The 20347-nt window shown below is 43.5% G+C and overlaps 1 protein-coding gene across 2 annotated transcripts in view; it reads left to right on the forward strand.

The window, feature by feature from the left end:
* The first annotated feature begins 639 nt into the window (after positions 1–639).
* The window catches only part of SH2D4A (SH2 domain containing 4A), a 195893-nt gene continuing 176185 nt past the window's right edge, over positions 640–20347 (forward strand). For both annotated transcript variants that reach the window (XM_088448273.1, XM_088448274.1), the window contains exon 1: positions 640–736. The gene's annotated coding sequence lies outside the window, so the exon portion shown is untranslated. The remainder of the gene's footprint in view (positions 737–20347) is intronic.

The raw sequence follows: 20347 nt of genomic DNA on the forward strand, positions 1-20347 counted from the left end.
ATTGATGAGAAGAGTGTTTCACCACATGTGGCTGCAATCATCAATTAAGAAAGAAGTCAAGGAGCGGAGCATTTTGTACCTAATGGGAGGGGTCATGTTGGAGGGTCTGGATATTTCCTATATATCTGTAAATATCATCTCGCTTTCAGGTTGACATTTACATTTTCCTAAAGATTTAGGAAATGCTCTTAAACACAGTCTTAAATTATTACTGTTTGCCCTCAGTTGTAAAGTGCTGAGGATTATGCTGTGCATGGTATACATAATTGTTACTAATATATGTGTAATCCCTGCTCTAGGGACACCTGCTACTGGTTCAATAATAAATATAGGAACAATAAATCCAGACAAATGTAAATAATGTGCTATTTGCAGCACTTAAATCTAATATAGATATCTGACATCCATAAAATATCATTTATATAATTTTTTCACATTTTTACATTGTACACTGAGCTATAGATATGCAAGTAGCTATATAATAGTTATGTAATACCATAATCCATCAGTAGGTGGTGCTTATGACTGATACCGTGCAGTGCATAATAAACCTACGGTGTTGTAACTCAGGAGTAGGCTGGTTATGAGGTGGAGATATGTAAATACAGCAGAATGATTTCTGTGACTGTCCGGCCCAGCAAGTCTACTGACAAGATTCATGTGTACTTCCTCCAGTGCAGGGATTGAGTTGTTCCAGTTACGCAGAGTTCCCTCTAACAACATTGTACAGATTTGGGTAACTACAATGTTTTATTATCTCTCTGCTCTCTATTTCCCCTGTATTTTGAACTCACGGATTAACTATTTCACTTGTTAAAATAGTTTTTTTTTTGTCTGTTGTTCTTAGTGGTGATCATGGGTCAATGACCAGGGGCATATGTATCAAAGCTTGAGGTGAGATAAAATTGTGAGATATATATCACTAACCAATCAGCTTCTAACTTATATTTTGTAGGCTGTGTTTAAGAAATGATAGTTTGGAGCTGATTGGTTGGTAATATATATTTTTCACAAGTTTATCTCACCTCAAGCTTTGATACATATGCCCCTTAGTGCATAATACTTTAATATTTATTTACTGATAATTGCACTAGTGTGTTGTCAACTTCTACAGGTGTGTATCTGCCTTTTACCAAATAACGCGCTTGTCACAAAAAAGTTCTGTATAACCTGTTTGGCTTCTTTAAACTAAAAGTAAAAGCTTTATTATATACATTTATCACAGACTGCTTTTCTAGGATCCTCTTTCTGTTAGTTATCGCTTAGTGGCTTAGTGAGCAGGTTAGTACACCAGTGTGTGAGGGAAAGGTAACTATTGAAAGCATCCCATCTACCTATTCTTGTAAAAATCTATTTTTGAACCTTTGCCAACACAGAACATGCTTTCTTCTGTATACTGTATGTAAGCTAAAGGTTAGCCAGAGGTGTAGCTGTAATGAATGCAGCTCATTATAATTATGTTTTGTTACTAGCATGTTTGTTCATCCACATGTTCTGCAGCTTGTAAGTATTAGTCTGGTGTTTGTTACTCTAGGAACTGTGTCATACTTACCTTACTTAACCAACATATCCACGAGGGTGACTCCTGAATTTTGGTGACTAGACGTAAATACATTGCCATGCCCCCTGAACATGCCATTTGGACCTTCCCACCAAGAGGGGAAACATACAGTGTCAGCAAGGACGGACTGTGGGCCTGATTTAGAGATGGACAGCATTGCACAGCAGCACTAAAATGCAAAGGCAGCAGGAGGTGTCTACAGGAAATAGACACCTCCTGCTGCCATCTGCGATCCCAGTGCAGCATTCGAAGACACTGCCTCTGGTCACCATCTCAACCATTGCGACCATCGGTAGTTTGTAGCTGCGTAAGCTTAGACTTACTCAGTCTGGCAGACAGAACTGGACAGCCGGGTCCAGGAAGTCTGCATGTAATGACGCAGACCCTGGGCTCGGCACGACTTCTAAATGAGGACAAGCCCCCATTTTCGTGAACGGTCGCGATAGCAGCCCCTGTTGCATCCCCCAAACGTCGAAGCATGTCAGTCATGCTGCAGCTGTCTGTGATAGAGCACGCAGGACCTATTCTGCACTTACCCAGAACCATCGGAGATGTACGCAAACCATCGGGTTTGCGTACATCTCTGAGTCAAGCCCTTTGTACACAATGTTATTTGCAATGAGTTTCTTACGGGATGTAGTCAGGATACCGGCAGACAGGTTGCCGGCCGTCAATATCCTGACACCGGAATTCCGATAAGGACGAAGATCCCGACGCTGGCATCCCGAAGATGATCAAGATACCGGCGTCTGCATCCCGAAGGTAAGTATCTGGATTACCTTTAGTGTTAGTCCAGGGATGGGGAGGGTTAGGTTTTATGCACCCCCAGGGAAGATTAGGGTTAGGCACCCCCTTGGGAGGGTTAGGGTTAGGCTGCGGGGAGGGGGGATCAGGGTTAGGCACCCCCGGGGGGGAGGTTAGAGCTAGGCACCACCTGGGAAGGTTAGGTTTAGGGTGCGGGAAGGGGGGTTAGAGCCCAGGGAGGTTAGGGTTAGGCACCACCAAGGGAGGGATAGGGTTAGGGGGGGAGAGGGGGAGGGATGGGGTACTTACCAGCCGTAGTCGGGATTTTCAACAGTCCGTCTTCCGGAGTCAGTATTTGAGTCTGTTTCTTACTGTTAAAGCAAACGTCAAAATGCATATAAACCACATTTACTAGGATTCATACACCGTTTATATGGATTGAATTGTGTTTACAAATAGATTCAACCTGCATTTGTCACATCCATCTGTGACAATAGGAAGTTGCCTTGTTGATGCAAAACACTTCAACATTAAACATATATTTTATTAGCATAAGTTTTCAACTGCATGTGTGCATGTCAGATGCACTAATATGGAACATAAATAGTTAAAAATGACAATGCAAGTTAAAAGATGTAAAAATTATGTACTATCAGATTAGATACTACCGTATGTTTGTTTTGTTTTTTTACTTTCCAATCTATTTAGCTGACCTTTACTTTTGTTAGAAACTTTTCTTAATGTAGCCTTGCACGTAGCCTTAGGGGAAGATTTATCAAATCTTAGAGAGAAATTGGGGATCAAATCTTAGAGAAAGATGGGGTCTATTTACTAAGCCTTGGATGAAGATAAAGTGATCGGAGATAAAGTACCAACCAACCAGCTCATGTCATTTTTTAAACACAGCCTGTGACACGGCAGATAGGAGCTGAGTGGCTGGTACTTTATCTCCATTCACTTTATCTCCATCCAAGGCTTAGCCAATAGACCCCGAAGTACCAGCCAATCAGCTCCTAAGTAAAAATTTTCTAACACTGTCTGTAAAATGACAGTTGAAGCTGATTGGTTGGTATCGCTCTCTACTTTATCTCTCTCCAAGATTTAATAAATCTCCCTCTTAAGTTTTGTGCAGTACATTTATAGGGGATACGTTCTATGCTGGCACATAGCATACTGGTGCCGGAATCCCGACACCTGTCAGAATCCAGGTTGCCGGGCATCCCAAAGGAAGGCATTGCAGCTCCACTGGCCCTGCCTACAGGAAACATATCAGAGAACTGGGCACGATGAAAGGAACTAGTGTAAATACTAGCTGTTTTTCGTATTGCATACATATGTTCTGATAGTTATAAAGCAACATAAATGGTTATACGCATAGAGAACAAGGGTGTGACACAAGCGAGTCATAGGGGTAAATTTACTAAGATTCGTGTTGGTCCCGATTGGTCCCGTTTTTCAACTCTGATAGGATCGATCAAAAACAGACGTTTTTTCCCCTTAAAAAATCGGGAATTTACCAAGCTCCCGGATTTTACAGGTTCGTTTTGCTTGATGGTGTATTTGATCGATCCTGTCCGTATTGGAGCCCCGAGTTCCCTGCCCGGCTTTCTCTCCCGAACAAGCAGCCTGCACATATCAGTGAAATATGTACAGGCTGCTTGTTTTTTATTTTTTATTTCAAGGGTTAATTTTGATTAAAAAATTGACGTAGGGTCCCCCCAAAAAGGCTAACCTGCCTTGGATTGGTCAGTCAGTCCTGGTTCCTAAAATTATGGGGAACAAAACGAGTAGGGTCCCACCGTAATTTAAGAACCAGCACCTGGCTGCAGGGCCACTGCTGGTTTTAAATATAGGGGGGGGGAATGTGTAGGGGTCTCCATGGCCAAAGCATTCTCACCCCAAGCTGGTCAGGCCAAAAAAAGGGGTCCCCCCTCTCCCGAAACCCCAGGCTTGGTCTGAAACCCGAGACTCTTTCCTGCACCCTTGAAGAGGTGGGTACGGGGTTAGTAAAGTGTTAAAAAGTATTAAACTATTGTATTTTACAGTGGAACTACAGTTGTCAGCATGCCTGCCCTTTGGCACTTGTGGAACTACAAGTGTCAGCAGGTGGCCGGCACCCGTACCCCCACTGTAAAATAAATAGTTAAATAAAGAAAGAACACACATACCATATATAGTACAAGTTTATTACATACACTTATCCCATTCACAAATACTTACCTTCTGCCAGATGTTTCTGTCCACTTCTCCAAGTAGAAAGCCATAAGGATGTACCTGCAACAAAGATCCTATGCTCACCTCCATCCTCGCGCTGGTTTCCGTAGCATCCAGGGGGGTGTTTGCAAAACAATAACATGAATACCTGAAACCAAACGGACAAGTATTGGTATGTGTGTTGTCACATATACCAATACTTCGCGAATGCCAGCTGACTGGACGTCACAGGATTTCCCACGTCCCACAAGCCAATCAAAGGCCGCTTCACATATAGCGGCCGCTCATTGGCTGGAACCCACGTGTTATTGTTTTGCAAAGACCCCCCTGGATGCTATAGAGACCAACGCGAGGATGGAGGTGAATATAGGATCTTTGTTGCAAGTACTTCCATTGGATTCTATGGGGACAGAAACATCTGGCAGCAGGTAAGTATCTGTGAATGGGATAGGTGTATGTAATAAACTTGTACTATATACGGTGTGTGTGTACTGTCTTTATTTAACTATTTATTTTACAGTGGGGGTACGGGTGCTAGCCGCCTGCTAGCACTTGTAGCTCCACAAGTGCCAAAGGGCAGGCATGCTGGCACCTGTAGTCTCACTGTAAAATACAATAGTTTAATACTATTTAACACTTTATTACCCCGTACCCACCGCTCCAGGGGTGCGGGGAAGAGCCCCATGCTTCAGACCAAGCCTGGGGTTTCGGGAGAGAGGGGACCCCATTTGAGATCCCTGGCTTGGCCTGACTGGCTTGGGGTGAGAATGCTTTGGCATTGATATGACCCGGTAATAGGGTCTCCTGGCTGTGGCATTACACCCCGGTTGGTGTGGGTCCGGTGCTGGTTTTAAATATATGGGGACCCCTACACATTTTTTTGCATCTATATTGAAAACCAGCACTGGCCCTGCAGCCAGGTGCTGGTTCTCAAATTATGGTGGAACCCTACACGTTTTGTTCCCCGTTATTTTAGGAACCAGGACTGGCTGACCAATCCGGGCTGGTTAGCCTTTTGGGGGAGGACCCAACGTCATTTTTTCCGGAAAATTAACCCTAAAAACACACAAATCATTAGTAAACATACACAAATCACACTGATTTTTGTATGTTTGTTGGCAACTCGCAGATCAGGAGGTGGTACATTTGAAACTTCTATTGACTCCCCAATTTGGCTGTAAAACGGCCGAATATAGCAAAACGAATAATGGTAAATTGCAGATTTCGGCAGAAATGAATGAAAAGTACTTCTGATTTGAGCCGATGGTGAATTCATTTCTATTGAAAAATGGCCAAATTTGTGGCATTAACTCACCCGATTGCAACTCCAAAAGATGAACAAATCACCCGACTTTAATGATAGTAAATTCCCGATTTGCAAAAAAGTTATATTTTCACCCGAGATAGCAATCTCGGATCAATCTTAGTAAATTTACCCCATAGTGTATTAGTGGTGACACCAGAATGTCGACATGGACAAAATGTCAATAGTGAAAATGTCAACATGAACATCATTTCGACATTGTGAATGTAGACAGGCAAAGTGTGGACAGTCCATGTTAGTATTAGGGTTAGGCTGCCGTTAGGGTTAGACCTGAAATGTGCTTAAAGAGCTATTCTGACATGCCGACTGTCGACATTCACAATGTTGACGTTTCGGCAATGTTGACATCATGTCCATGTTGGCAATGTGACTGTCGACATGTCACATGTTGACATAACGTCCATGTCAACATTCTGGTGTTGACATTCATGGCACACCCAAACACATTAATATGCAGATTTTAAGTAATGACATTTCCTGAAAAACTTTCTATGACAAGTTGTTTTTTGGAATACATCAGAAGTCAGATGAGTCAATAGAGGAGTGCCTACCAAAGCTAACACTGATTGCATAGGACTGCATGTTCAAAGACACAGGCCATATGATTAGAGGTTTCATACTAAGGGGGACTAAACATGAGGATTTGCAGGAAAAACTACTCCCAGATGTTCTCCAGCTACAGAAGGCATTACAAATTGTTAACTGAGAAGAATTGATATAGCTCTTACAAAAAGAATTCCAAATTAACAAGCACTTAAGGACAAAGGGCCTGATTCAGATTTGGGAATAGAGTGCCTGATTAATTACCGATCGCATCTGAGATTACGCACGCAATTGGCCGATTGTTGCGTTCTGCACATGCATATGTACCGCAGTGCGTGAAGACTCAACCGCGAGCGGGTTGCGATAGCAGTGACTACGCACACCATCGCAGAGTGATTGGCAGGAAGTGATCACTTAAGGGTGGTGACGGGGGGGAAGTCGGCGAAACGCGGGCGTGCCACTGCGTTTGAACGCCGTTACAGGGGCGTGCATAATTATTCACTGCGATGCCATACGCAGCTTGGGCTTTCACTGTGTGCGATGAGGTTAGCAATTCCTGAGTAAGGTCAGACCTTGTGCAAGTGTGCGTGAGGCGCCGATTGTACTCGATGTTCACGATTGTTTTGCAGACTTGCTAAGTATTACAGATGTATGTAAGGTAAAGTGGACGTCCTCATATGTGGCTGCGACAGCATTGCGATTGCAATCATTAGCATATCTTCACAGTGAGACTGTGGGCCTGATTCAGACCAATGGCCGGGCACTGCGCGTGCGCGAGCCCCAGAACGAGCGAGAAATCACTCGCTCCGGCGCTCACATCCAAAAGGGGCGGCTGTTTATTTTGACCGGGGGGGGGGTGGCTGGCCAAACGGAAGCATTCCCGAAGGAACGCCTGCCGTTTAGGGGCGGCCCCACTGACATCACGAGTGATGTCAGTGGTGAGCTTCCGGCTCTATTAGCGGAAGCTCACTGGGGCTTGCGGCAGACGGGACCCTACCACAAGGGTCTCTTCGCAAGCCCAGATGGTCGCGACCATCGCGACTATGGCGACCATCACCTGGTCGCTCGCTAAAGCTGTGGGTGGTCACAAAAAAAACGCCCTTCAGACCTGCGAGCGGGTCTGAATCAGAGCCTGTGTGCGTAATCGCTTTGGACCAACTTTGTGGTCTCTGTGTCTTGACAAAGGGTCCACTGAGGCCCGAAACGTCGACCAAATGGACTTGTGGCAATATGTGAGCTATTAAAATGTTTTTTCACTTTTTTATGTTAAGAAGACTGGTGAGTGCTTTCTTTATTCTACAATATACATATATATATATACAATTGTTCTTGGATGCCTGCCAATTGGTCTGGGATGCCCAAATTAATAACTTGAAGATTAGGTTCCGGTTGAACCTCTCTTTAGTGTACGCTGTGCAGAACTTTGACCAGGGGAGCCTGTTCTGGGTCTTCCTCTGGATGGTGAAGCCAATGCGAGGTGGTCCATTTGGATCCTGGCCAAGTTTTAGGGGGGTTAGGGTCCCGGTCGAACCTCCTGTTGGTGATACAGGGAAGAACTTTGACCCAGGGTGCCTGTTTCGAGCCTTCCAATGGATGTATTTTAACAAACACATTTTATCCCAGAAGACATGCTAGGTGGTTGAGGTCCCGGTCGGGCCTTCTGTTGGTGTACGCTGGGCAGAACTTTGTCCCGGGGAGTCTGTTCTGGGCCTTCCACTAGATGGATTAGGTTGAAAACTTCACCGATGGGTGGCAATTGGTCTGGAAAGTTTAACTTAATGACTTGAAGATTAGGTCCTGCTCGGACCTCCCGTTGGTGTACGCTGGGCAAACTTTGACCAGGGGAGCCTGTTCTGGACCTTCCACTGGATATATTTGGATGAAAAAATTCACAGAGGAGTTGGAATTGGTCTGGGATGCCTAACTTAATTACTTGAAGATTTAAAGCTGGGCAACGCCAGGTACTTCTAGTTACACATAAAACAACTGGGGATCGAAAAATCTTGCTAGCTTGCACTGATCAATTTGATGTGCAACATTTGTATATCTGTATATGAAGTGCTATGATGTATTGTACTTAGCTTTTACACACGGCAAGCCCGTTTGTGCTTCATATGCGACTACGTACATGTTTAAAACTAATTCCTGTGTGGTTAATGTCACAGCCTGGCATCCCTAGTACACTTTGAGTGGTGTTTCGCTGTGTCTGCAATGCAAATAAGATGCAGAATTTTAATGAAAGAGACGGCACACTAAATCTCTCGAAGCGACTCACTCGCACTGGGCATCTTGCTCCATATGGTGTATGAGGACCAGTGGTGGCTCTATAGGTGGGACTGAAGCACAGTCCAAAATTCAAATAGGGGAACCACACCAACTTCCAGTGAGTCACGGCCGGCAATGTTTCGCAGCCTTTGGGGTGGCAGTTGGAGTGGCTCCCCTATTTGAATTTTGTACTGTGCTACAGCCCCACCTCTGGAGCCATCACTGATGAGGACACATTTGTAGACCAGGTTTATGAGAAACCACTATACTGTACACTACCAATATTTTATGACATGTCATACGATCTTATGCTGGGTACAAATCTGAACAAATGTGTACCTAGCTTTAGAAAAAAAACAGTTTCAGTGCTCTGAAGCCCATTCTGAATACAGTAAATACTTTAGTTATATGTATACCGTACATGAAATATTACCAAAAAAGGTTCATGAAAAAAAGACCTACTTAACACAGAAGTGATCAATTATCAAGTATTGTTATATGGGAAAACAACATGCAAACCTGCATAAGCTACTAGAACACTGGAGAAATACACAGCCTATACTTAGGGGCCTACTGTATTTATCAAATTGTGGCAATAGAAAATCTTTTTTAGACCGATTTACCTAAAAAATAAATCTGGCAGCAGTAAGTAAATACTTGAATACACGTACCACCGCTGTCCTTTGTTAAATATGCGGTACTGATGTGTCATCATACACCTAGCATCAATACACCTGTCGCAAGTTAACTGTGCCGAGCGGTGTACCATAGCAACCTTTTCCTTATATTTGAATCTTATTCGCACCGCAGATGCAGCAAAACACCACTCAGTCTGTACCAGAGAAGAGAGATGTAGAAGTATCGCATATCAAATGAATCAATATGCATAAAAAAGTGAACAAGATGTTTGGCACAAGCCAAGTCGCACGCTGCCCGGTGCGCCAAGAAGGGCTGTTTGGCATGACTGCAGCAATAGTGTATGAGGACAAAACTGTAGCTACAGTATCTGTATGTGGAAGATATTGCAGGACATGGCTACTACCGACAATACTATTAATAAATACCAAAAAAAAATCCCGCCCCCCCACAAAAAAAAAAAACACCCTAAGGGGCTTTCCGGTGATAAATAAATAGACCCATATAGCCCTTGAAAATGGAATTAAGATGTTCTTGTGTATGATAATTTGGGCACATACTAAGCAGTGACAGTTTATAACCATGAAACCAGAGAGAGCTAGAAACTGTGTCCCACTTGTTAAACAATTTGGCTATATTTCCTAATGGATTAGCCCACGCACAAAACAGATTTGGGATCCTAAACTTTTGCAGCTTTGAAATACCTAATAACCATGCAAATAGGAACAATAAAGGTCTCTTTGATATGGAGAAGATTGTGTGAAGGTGCGTACACACGGTACGATATCTATGAACGATAACAATATGGTTCAATGATATATCGTTCATATCGTTCATTTTTATACAGTGCACAACCAATGATGCATGTTCCCGCATGAACGATAACGATATCTATCATTGTCCGTACATGCAGGCCAATCTGGACGATATCGTCAACTTTGCCTGTTCATAGATGTGGCAGGATGACTTCACTGAAAGATATCTCAAGTCGTTGGTGGTACAGATCGTACCGTGTGTATGCAGCTTGAGTCAAGTGGATGCCCCACAAATAGGTCTAGAGGCCGTGCTGTCTCATGAAGAAATGCCTGTGCGTCATGGACACTAACATGCCTTAACTATGCACAGATAGAAAAGAAAATGTTGGCTGCTGCACTGGGAGAAGGTCATATTTAAAAAAAAGAGAAGAAGCATTTTTCTTCTAATAAATATCCTTTGCTACTGCTCATTCAGGATGTAGTGACAGAACTGTCCTTGAACAGACTTTTCCCCCTCCACTGTGGAGATAGCTATTGCAGCGATACTGGAGTGCTTTAGTAGATAGGGAGAAGCACATTTTCATCTGGAAAATGCTTTATTCTATTAGTAAATAGACCTGTAATTGCTAGAGAAACTGATACAGACTGTTCTTGGGAGATGGCCTGTACTGGAGAAGAACATGCCTTATACAGTCACAGGTACTATTGGCATCTGCAGAATTTGTTGTCAGAGGCAAATTAGTGTATACTTATTGATGACTGAATTATGATTTCTTAATGTCTACGCCGGGAAATTGATAAAAATGTATTATGTTTGCCTGGGAATAGTGTGAGATTACTCTGTAATGCATTGTAAAGTAAATAAGGACAAACATTGATGCCTCCAGCAGATACTGTATGTGGCATTGCCAAGATAAAAACACTTATATCAGCCACAGTGATGTAACATCGCTAAGCAATACCTGGCTACATGGCATGGGTGATAGGCTGATTACAGTCATCATAAGACTTCCCTGGCTGCACAATAAAGCAGGTAATTAGACCCACAATCTGTACTCCATACTTCCTGCAATGAAACATATGTAAACATTGCCAAGAACACTCCTACAACAAAATGGGATATAATCCAGAACTGGGATATCTTAACTACAGTAACAAAATATAGGTAGGTTTACACCTGCACGATTTCTGATGAGCAGAAGGTTAGAAAGTGCAACTCCAGTGATACCAGGGAAATGACTGCCCGAGATAGCCCATTTCTAATATACGAGAGAGAGAGAGAGAGAGAGAGAGAGAGGGCACCCAAGAGATACAAAGTATTTAAGAATATTTCTTGAACATTGCCATCACTCAGCGGTAAGATGCAGAACATGTGTGCTGAGTAAAGGAGAAACAGCATGGGCTTGCTATCTAGGAATGCCAAATGGTAAACAGATAAAGGAAAGCAGATGCTTCTGACAATTGAGAGAGATAGATGTGCCCAGCAATGCTGCTCAAAGAAATAAGATTTGACTAACAAGCAATACCACTAGCTAGCAACATTAATGCAAGTGACACCAACCAGGTGCATGCCGGACAACGACCCCAAACATACAGCAAATGTCATTAAGAACTATCTTCAGTGTAAAAAAGAATAAGGAGTCCTGGTAAGTGATGATATGGCCCCCACAGAGCCAAGATCTCAACATCATCAAGTCTGTCTGGGATTACATGAAGAGACAGAAGGATTTGAGCAAGCCTACATCCACAGAAGATCTGTGGTTAGTTCTCCAAGATGTTTAAAACAACCTGCCTGTCGAGTCCTTCAAAAACTGTGTGCAAGGGTACCTAGAAGAATTAAAGAATTGATGCTGTTTTGAAGGCAAAGGGTGATCACACCAAATATTGGGCTCGATTCAATTCAATACTGTCAAGAGTTTCACAGTATGAGGGGGCAGATGAAATGCCTCCAATTTAGCACTGTTCACCCCTAAGTACCACAAAGATAATGGAGTGTCATTTGGGGTTCTCTTAATATCGGGGTAATTATGACTCGATACAACCATGGGCAACCCTGCCAAGTGCCGTTTCTCAATGTAAAAGTCGGGGCACTGAGGCTATTTAGGCAACAGAGGTTAGTACAGGTTAAAATGTCCATGAAAACTGTAACTGCACAGGGATTGTATCATAAACAACCAATCAAATGCCTTCTCTTTATCAAAGAACAAGACTATAGAGGGAAACCTAATTTTCTTTATGTGGGAAATCAGATCTAATGTTTTGCAGTTATCATCACCCTTGTGATTTCAGCACCTCTGTCTCTTCCTCCGCAGTAATGTACAGATTGTTTGCGAACAGTTTTGCGAGATTACAGGTCTCTAAATACTGTTGAATAATAGGGAGGTAGGAAGTAGAGGGAGACTGCAGTGGGAAGTTGTACAAAGAATAATAAAAATTCTAGAAAGAAAGATTTATTGTTAACACCTGGATCATAAGAACAGTTATAGTCCGCACGGCTCACCTGGTGTTCACCCTGTTTGCAGTGCCAGATTAATGTACACATGGGCCTGGAGCTGAAATTTATGATGGGCCTATTGTGTGCCGCTGCAAGGGGTGTGGCAAGTGCCGTAGCAGTGTGACTGGTAATGTGGGGTCATGCCCAGTGCAGTGTGGTTGGGGTTTACATAGGGGTGTAGCCTGTGCAGCGTTCTCTTAGGACGCTCAATGCAGTGCTGCATTTCCAGGTGCCGGCGGCCTCAGTACTTTTGCGCAACAGCATGACGTCATGCACTTAAGAGGCACAGGGCCGTCACAGGGCGCTCCGGAGCCGGTCCTGGTACGCCGATGTGTATGTGTAGGCCGGCACTCCTGTGCAAAGTATAGTGCTATGGCGTCTGGTGCCCTCCTAATTACCTCTGCCTGTGAAGGGAGGGAACCATGTAGCAGTCGAATGGGCGGCAGGCACTCTGGACGAATTGTATAAAACACACTAAAAATCCATTTAAGTTATCAACAATTCAGAACTTGTATTCGTCCTCTCAGTAATCCTGATGTAAGAATAAATACAAGTTCTGAAGCGTTGAAAACTTAAACAGATTTACACATACCCATACCCACACATATACACGTAAATTGGGAGGGTACAGGAATTTGAGGCACACTTAAGGGGGCCGAAGCAGGTGTGGTGAGATATGTTGACAGTCATAATGTCAACATTCATTATGTTAACATGAAAATGTCGACATCAGGGGTTAGGCACTAGGGGAAGGTTAGGGTTAGGCTACGGATGGAGGAGGTTAGGATTAGGCTACATGGGGTGGTTAGGCACCCCATGTTCGCTGACGACATCTATCATTGCCCGTACTTACAGGGCAACCTGACGATATCGTCAGGTTCTGCAAGTACGGGGTTGAGAGAGGGTGACGTCACTGAACAATATATCGTTCAGTGTGGGTGCTCAATGTCATTAATGACATTGAGCACATCACTGTTGGAGAAACACTAGACGATATTGCTCATGGAGCATATCGTCTAGAGGATACACGCCTTTAGACTGCGGGGGGGAGGAGGTTAAGGTAAAGACCTATAAGGTAGGGGTAGGCATTAGGGTTAGGGGGGAATTCGCACAGGAAGGCTAGAGCAGCAGAGGTCATGACTGCTGGGACCCAGAAGCCGCACTAGAGTCACTGCAGCCGTCAGGAGCAGGTTAGACAGCACTGGGCCAACAGGGATGATATGTCGACATTCTATCACTGACATGAATAACTTCAACACTATGACCATGTTGACAATCTCCTATCAACATGATGAATGTTGACATATCACACCACACCCGCTTCAGTCCACTTAACTGTGCCTCAAGCTCCTGTACCCTCCCTATTTACCAGTGTGTGTATGATATATATATATATATATATATACACACATATATATATATATATATATATATACATACACACACATATGAATATATACACGCACTATATATAAAAATAAATATATATATATATATATATACTGTATATACACACACACACCTAATTTAATGTGTGTATATATATATATATAGATATGTGTGTGTATATATATATATATATATATATATATATATATATATAGGGAGAGGGAGAGAGAGATATATTATACACATACACACACACACACACACACACACATTTGTGTAAAAATCCACAAAGAAGAACCGCACACACTTAATAGAATTAGCGGATGCTGAGGTTACATATTGTAGCATATATCATATTCAATCCCAAGGGATCAAAAAACGAGACCAGCACACCTTTAACTTAATGCATGTAAAATGGAATGTATTAAAACACAGCCATGCTTAATCGGGTTATACACAAATGCACGTCACATCTGCTATGCAGTAGATTCCTGTTATACTTATCAGTGCCTGGTGACCATATGTATATATTCAATCAAGAGCCCGACAGGCGTTTCAGTGGCAAACCACCTTCATCATGAGCACAGAGTAAATGGGCCTATCCATCAGAAGACTTTTTGAATAATCCGACCAAAACCAGGAGGTTTTGGTCGCTTCGCTCAGAAAATCATCTAATGGATAGCCGGCAAGGACCAGCGATGCGTGTGCAAGCTGGGTCCCTGCCGACTATCTGTGGAACATGCCCGTCAACCTGACGATGATCGTCAGGTTCGGAATGTTCTCAGATAGGAGGTCGGTCTCCTGCACTGAATGACGTTCAGTGAACGCCGTTCAGTGCGGGCACCGCACCTAGGCGACCTGAAGGACTGAACGCTAGTCGTTCAGTTTTTAAGTCACCTAATGGATAGGCCCCTTAAGTGTCAAAGCATGGTGTTAAATAGGGAGTGTGGCGCCAAATCAAACAAACATACATAGATCTCACCTGTCACCCGGGGGCCAGACTACATGCTGGCAGCCGCGTCCCGGAATCAATGTCACAGAGAGTTCCATCTAACCAGCCGGACACATGGTCAGGCATAATAGGTCCGCCCAGAGGGAGAAACACGCTGCAAAGGGGCCAATGCCAGTGTGTCTCCTGGGGGCCGGACACGATGCAATGTGATCACGGCCATCAAACAAGGACCAATAGCTAGAAGCACGTGACTCACATACATCACGTTTGTTTCAGTCAATGGAACATCAATGTTATAGGCGTTGACATAAATGTTATAGGTGTTGCCATAGAAATCAACATAGGTAAACATAGACAAGATCTAATGGTGGGTACACACTGGGCGATATTACTGAGCGACTGCACGATTACAACATCGTAATCGTGCAATCGCTCAGTAATCGTGCACAAATCGTGCACTTTTATGTCGGAAACGACCAGCGATGCGCACTCCCGCTGGTCGTTTCCAACATTGTCCATCGCCTGAACATGCAGCACAATCTGACGATGTCGTCAGGTTGCTGCATGTTGGGGAATGGGGGAGAGAGCCCGGCGCTGAACGATATCGTTAATGATATCGTTCAGCGGCTGTGCTCAATGTCATGAACGACATTGAGCACACCCTGCCGGAGACACACTAGACGATATCGCTCAGGGAGCATATCGTGTAGTGTGTACGCACCTTAACCGTGTGAGTGTCTGACAGGCACCAAAAACTTGGCAAACAGACTAACATATAAGACAAAGATATTAAGCGCCAAGATACACAGATGGCCCAATCACCATATTAAATAAATGTGAACATATAATATGGCGCACTCAAATAAAACCCCAAAAGAGAAAATAACGACATTAATAAAACTAATAATTATTAATGGAAAACAATTATTAATGATTTTTTTATATATAATATGCATATATATATATACATAAATATATACACACATATGTATATGTACATATACAGTACACACATGTATATATTCACACTGACCTGTATAAACGGACAAGCTGGGCTGATATACAAGTAACCTTGTAGGTGGTGCAAGGATTACTTTGTCAGGGCTCCCCTGCGTTTGTACTATACTTCACTCAGTGAATGCTGCACTTTCTCCCTGTACTTTGGATTCATATGTATATATGTATATATATATATATATATATATATGCACACATATGTATATGTACATATAGAGGATACACATGTATATGTAACATATACATGTATAATATGTTCACACTGACCTGTATAAACGGACAAGCTGGGCTGAGCTTCCTTCCCTCTTCAGCTAGGCGATTGGTTGAGAGCAGGAAGGAACAGGGGGCGGGGCTTCGGCGGACCAAAGGTGGGCGGGGCTTCATCTGCCGAGTGTGGGCGGGGCTTCGGCTGCCGCGGGTGGGCGGGGCTTCAGCCTGGCCGGCTGGATCGTCCAAGAGGAGGGGGTCAGAATGGGCTAAGCTAAGCTGTTCTGGCGGCTGTTAGGTGAGTGGCCTGGGCTGTTAGTTGGTAGTGTCAGGAAAGAAAAAAAAATATTTTTTCTTGCCTGCACTGCAATGCAATCTGCGTGGGCCTATTTTCAATGGGAGGCCTGGAGCTGTAGCTCCACCCGCCCCATTGTTAATCCGGCCCTGCCTGTTTGCCAGTAAAGTGTCAGCCTCATTACCTTTTTCAAACTTAGGGGTTGATGTATCAAGCAGTGAAGAGTGGAGAAATGGACCAGTGGTTGCCCATAGCAACCAACCAGCCCCTACCTTTAATTTTATAGACTGCTCTTGATTAATGCTACTTGGAAGCTGATTGGTTGCTAAGGGCAACTTCTCCACTGGTCGACTTATACACTCTTTTCACTGCTTTATACATTACCTGAAGCTTTTATTGAGTCACAGTAGGGTCCTCTAATTTTTTTCCCCAAGGACAGCCTGAAGCTCTCTTTTTGTTTTCTGGATTTGCCTGTAAACATAGGAGATGTTATGTCCAGTTTTAAATGACCAATCTGCCATTCCAGTATGTTATGAGTATATGGAATTCCAAATATATTATTTGAGCCAAAACACATTAAATAGATAAATGGGATTTTGCAATTGCTACAATATCTGACTATAAATGTTTAATGTGAATAAGCTATTAAAGGGAGTGTTAGCAGTTCATGGAAAAGGGCCATTGACAGAAGTCCAGCCATTTTAAATCAGACAGTTATTCTAAACAGCATCGGTAGGTTGGTATATCATGGACTCACTGATGCTGTCCCTGAAATATTGCTGGTAATACCAATGTTCCTAACTATGAGACAAAACAGGCATGTGTTTAGGGACCATGTAAGATATTAGTGGTCTTAGGGCCTGATTCATTACCGATCGCAACTGTGATTACACAAGCAAATGGCCAATTGTGTACTGGGCATAATTATGCATCGAAGTGTGCGATTGACAGGAAGTGCCATTTGTTGGTGGTGACGGGGGGATGGGGGGGTGGTCGTCGGAACGCAAGACTTGCCAGTGCGTTTGAACACCGCTGCATGGGCGTGCATAAATTATCCACTGCGATGCCGTATGCAGCTTGAGTACTCATATCGTGCGCTGAAGTTAGCAATTTCTGAGCAAGTTCAGAGCTTGTGCAAGTGGGCGTGCGGCTACGATGGTACTCCACAGTACCGATGGTTTCGCAGTCTTGCTAAGGATTACGGATGTGTGTAAGGTAAAGTGGGCATCCTTATGTTGTGCTGCAACGGCATAGCGATCGCAATGGATTAGCATATTATCACAGTGAGAATACGTGTGTAATCGCTATTGCAATCGCAGCTGCGATCCGTAATGAATCAGGCCCTTAGAATACTCAAGAATATAGTACAGGAATATAACATTTTTCGTGCAGTATTAGGTCATTGGTGCTCTGTGTGAAGGCTGTGTTGCATTCTGGAAGCCACTAATATAAAACATATTTATCTTGGAATCTCAGGAATTTAGATAAGTGTGATTGTCTTACTCAATGGGAATTTGGAGCTTCTTTGTTTTTTTCCGGAGATCCTTGCATAGCATAGGAAATATGAGCTAATTCTCTAGTCTAAGCAACTCAGTATAGTGGTATGTAAAAACAAAGATATTAAAAGGATTCGCATGTTTCAAAAATGTCATCTTAAAAGCTGATTCAACCCAACATTAAACTATATGTTATATAAATCTTACTTACCTGTACACCTGCGATTCTCTGCATCCTCAGGTGGGGAAGCAATCGGGAAGCCGACTACCTATATACCGGCAGCCGGCTTCCCGACTGTCTTAACCCGGCAAGGGTGAAATGCCGGGCGTCTAGATGTAGACGCCCGCATTTCCCCGACGCCGGGAGACCGGCGCCCGGCATCATGATCGTAGTGATGCCGGGCGCCGCGAGCGGACAGCCGCGCGGGGGGGGAGGGTTAGGTTTAGGGCTCCCGGGGGGGGACTTAGGGTTAGGCACCCCCCGGGAGGGTTAGGGTTAGGCTAGGGGGAGGGAGGGTTAGGGTTAGGCACCCCCGGGGGGACTTAGGGTTAGGGGGTGGTTAGGGTTAGGCACTTAGAGGGGGGATTAGGGTTAGGCACTTGGAGGGGAAGTTAGGGTTAGGCACCCCTAAGGAGGGTTAGGGGGGTTAGGTTAGGTTAGTGGATACTTACCTATCCACGATCGGGATTTCCAGCGCTGTCGGGCTTCCGCTGCGTCTCACTCTGCTCCTGTCGGGCTGCCGCTGACGGGAATCGATCCGCTGGCCTTACCCTCAGGTGATGTCCCTAAGGGTGGACCTTATTCAAATGGCAGGGCTGTCACATACCAATTTATTATGGAAATGCAGATTAATAAGATTTTTTGTTTTCATGCATGTTACCTAATTCCATCCCCAACTACATTTTTAGGGATTAATTATTTTTTAATAGAATTTAAAAAAGCACAATGAAACAAGAACGAGGTCTTTAACAGTGTAGTAAAATAAAGGTGTAATAACGGCGAGCATATCACGTGGCCACTTTTTGCATCAGAAATATCGTTTAGTTACATTTAGTTAAACTTCCTCTTAGCATACAGAGAAGAATAACAGACAGCGATGTCTACATACACTTTATTAGTACTAGCAACAATCAAGCATACCAAATGCTTATTTTAAAGAGCTTTTTAGATAAGATATACCAAATACATAATTGTGAGAGTCTATTTAAATTTTATTTTCATAAGTCTACATTATTCTGAATTATACTGTATTTCTCTGCATATTTGTACATTCATTTAATTAAATTAATTGTCTGCAGATTTTACAATGTTAGACCGCGCTGTACATACCTTCTCTGATAAAGCTAATTTTTAATTAATTTACAAAGTTAAATGACAGAGAGCTTGATTCATTACCATACGCAACTGCGATTACGCACACAATCGGCCGACTGTTGTTGTCTGCGCATGCGTATTCACCGCAGTGCGCGTGCGATGGGGACTGTGATTGCAGTGACGATGCAGACCCATGGCAGAGTGATTGACAGGAAGTGCCGCTTGTGGGTGGTGACGAGGGGATGGCCGGCAGAACGCAGGTGTGCCAGTGCATTTGAACGCCGTTACAGGTGATTGCATAAATTAGGCACTGCGATGCTATGCACAGCTTGGGCTTTCACTGTGTGCGATGAGGTTAGTAATTTCTGAGAAAGGTCAGACCTTGTGCAAGTGTGCGTGAGGCTCCGATTGTATTCGATTGTACTGATGGTTTTGCAGTCTTGCTAAGGATTACGGATGTGTTTAAGGTAAAGTGGGCATCCTTGTGTAGTGGGCATCCAGTTACGATCCATCGTGATTCAGGCATGACAGAACAAAGCAGTACATGTGGAGCTAATCTTGTCTTTGTCATGGGAGTGTTCTTTATTCAGCAAGAAGCAGCACTCCAAACATAGCGGCTGATTTCACCCAATTTATTAAATTGTTACTGCCGGCGATACCACTGCTGTCACCAGCGATTACTCTTGCCACATGTAAGCTACACATCTGCAAACACTAGCACAGAAAAACTGTAAATTAACGGTAATTCTTTTGATGCCGGGGATAAACGTGATAAAAGATAAGGCTTATCCTTTTTTGGAGGACGCATGCACTGTTTTCAATTAATATAAGACACACATTTGACATTACTTTTGGCTATGACTTTTATTTTTTTATATACATTTTCTTGCACCCCTCATTGTTTTACAAGGCACGTTTTATACCAATATAATGAGTGTTGCCCATACTTACACCACAGTAAACATAAGAAGCCTTATCTCTCTGTGCTCCATCCTTAGAGATTGATGACTAAGAGGAAATATTATAGATTGCGAGTTTCTGACAAGAGTAAACTCATTTGAACCTGCTGCGAGTTTGAGCGTAAACTTGCTGAATGTAATAAATTGGGTGTTCAGCGGGTTAAGAAACCACACTTGCCGG

The sequence above is a fragment of the Taudactylus pleione genome, unplaced genomic scaffold (genome assembly GCF_031769625.1).
Source record: "Taudactylus pleione unplaced genomic scaffold, aTauple2 ptg000454l, whole genome shotgun sequence".
NCBI classification, from domain to species: domain Eukaryota; kingdom Metazoa; phylum Chordata; class Amphibia; order Anura; family Myobatrachidae; genus Taudactylus; species Taudactylus pleione.